Here is a 2,500-nt window from a genome sequence, read left to right as displayed (position 1 = left end):
AAACTTTGTCAAATACCAGTAAATTTATCGGTGTAGCCATCGACGGAGTTTGAGCGTGACTGATGCCGGAGAAGTCTGATTTTATTGGCGAGATGTAAATATCTTTTTCAGATTGTTATCTAGCGTGCGAACGCAGACGTATTTTTGTCGGTTGAAACGACCGCCGGAAATACGTCTGCGTTCGCAGGCTATTTGTTATCGAGATTCCCATACAAATCCTTATAATTTTTCACCCTCGGAATCTGGGCAGCCTGTGACGGCATCGGCAGGCGTTGCACAGTGTTGTAACATCGTCGGTTTCATGAAACTTTGTCACACTGTTTTGTTTAACTTCCATTACGACACAAGTTTCAGGAAAAGTAAAACGTAACGGTTGCAACGATGGGGTCGTACTACACCTATTACAGCTACTAAACCTATACAGCCACTACATGTACTACAGCTAGTACACGTACTACAGCTACTAGACCGACTACACCAACTACAGCTACTACTAGTGCCTTTTGTTTTCTTAAATGTAAGCTGAAAACGTACTTATTTCCTGTAGCTTTTAAGGCGCATCCTGTTTGATATATACTCTTATTAGTATTACTAATTAAGTTTATTATCATCATTATAAATATTGTATTTTATTAATAGACATGTAATTAGTTTTACTAATTTGAATTTCATTGTAGTCTTTTAAGTTGTAAAACGCTGTTGATCAGTGAATGTAAATAGCGGTCTAGGAGTTATTAAATTATTATTATTATTATTATTATTATTATTATTATTATTATTATTATTATTATTACATCAACTTCACTGCTACTGCACCTACAATAGTACATGGTAGTACCTCCTACTTTCGGGACAAAATCATGTGTCCCCATACATGACGTACCTACCAATCTCTTTCCCAGGCTCTCTCTTATTCTCGGATTATTGTGGGAAGTGCCTCTCAGCAATTCCTCTCAGCAGTTTATCGCAACACAGACGTTTCGGTTTCTCTTTTCTCAGTTGTCCGTCATTTGTGATAGATAAAGCAAGTAAGAACAGATTGGAAGTTTGTGGTTGGAAAATTGAAAGGATACCAAAACACGTTAAACAAATTTCGCTCTGGAAAACTACATGTACGTAAGTCCCGCCCACAAAGCAGCTAGTAGACTAATTGTAGATGCATATATGTAAGTCTTATGTCTCGCTTTGCGACAGAACTGAAACATCATTGATCCATGTTAAACTCTCTCATAAAGTTACAGAATTTGATCGTCGACTTTGAAGTTACTTTGAGTTATGCGTAAGGATAAACCCTCTACGTATTAAACATGATCGTTTTATCGTGATACTTGATAATGTAATAACCAAATCAAATCGTAATTGCAGAGTAATTTCTTTCCGTTGACGAAGCCATTGCTTGACCGGACGGCAATCTGCATTCATTTGGGAGTCAGGGTGGCTTAGTGGTTATCTATCCCACCACTTCTAGCCGGGATTCAACTCTGGCCTTGGCCAGCATGTGGGTTGAGTTTCAGTCGATCTCAACCTGACTCGAGGGTTTTTCTCTGGGTACTCCGGTTTTCCTCCCTCATCAAAATCGACTCACAGCTAATTAACATCTAGCTGTGGTGCTGTGCTGCAACATCAAACATGGACTGTATAGCAGCAGCTAGAGGCGCCTTTGTATGCTTTCAGCCCGATATCATGAGCTGCGCCCTTTCGCAATTCAGTCCTCAATAATGCAAGTAAAGGGTGATTAGCACTGCCAATTATTATTATTATTATTATTTGGAGCAACAGTGGTAAGTTGCTCATTGATAATCATTTCTTATAGTGAAGAAGAAGAACTACATTTAATTTAAGCGTAATCAACCAGTTTTGATTAAGCTTACTTTTTACTCGCTTCCTGTTATTTTCTCAGAAATTTTGGTTAAAGCTAGCAACTATGTTGGTACTCGGCTAGTTCTCAAACAGTGAATGAAGAATCGGAGAATGTGAACAGGGAACAGGGAATGGGGAATGGGGAACAGGGAATCTCTAAAATAGGGAATCTCTAAAAGGGGGAATCTCTAAAAGGGGCAATTACTAAAAGGGGGAATCTCTCAAATGGAGAATCTCTAAAAGGGGGAATTAATAAAAAAGGGAATCTCTAAAAGGGGGAATTTCTAAAATGGGGAATCTCTAAAAGGGGGAATTAATAAAAAAGGGAATCTCTAAAAGGGGGAATTACTAAATGGGGGAATCTCTGAAATGGAGAATCTCTAAAACGGGGAATCTCTAAAAGGGGGAATTTCTAAAATGGGGAACCTTTAAAAGTGGGAATTAATAAAAAAGGGAATTTCTAAAAGGGGGAATTACTAAAATGGGGAATCTCTAAAATGGAGAATCTCTAAAATGGGGAATCTCTGAAAGGGGGAATTACTAAAATGGGGATTCTCTAAAAGGGGGAATTACTAAAATGGGGAATTACTAAAAAAGGGAATCTCTAAAAAGGGGGAATCTCTAAAAGAGGGAATCTCTA

The 2,500-nt window shown here is 38.2% G+C and overlaps 1 protein-coding gene across 2 annotated transcripts in view; it reads left to right on the top strand.

Moving 5' to 3' along the window:
- Positions 1–941: 941 nt before the first annotated feature.
- Positions 942–2,500, top strand: part of LOC137974448 (tetratricopeptide repeat protein 28-like) — a 40,326-nt gene continuing 38,767 nt past the window's right edge. For both annotated transcript variants that reach the window (XM_068821446.1, XM_068821445.1), the window contains exon 1: positions 942–1,112. The gene's annotated coding sequence lies outside the window, so the exon portion shown is untranslated. The remainder of the gene's footprint in view (positions 1,113–2,500) is intronic.

Source organism: Montipora foliosa, chromosome 10 (assembly GCF_036669935.1).
Source record: "Montipora foliosa isolate CH-2021 chromosome 10, ASM3666993v2, whole genome shotgun sequence".
In the NCBI taxonomy this organism is placed as follows: Eukaryota; Metazoa; Cnidaria; class Anthozoa; order Scleractinia; family Acroporidae; genus Montipora; species Montipora foliosa.
Note: the sequence above shows the minus strand (reverse complement) of the source record. Positions and strands in the feature narration are given on the sequence as shown.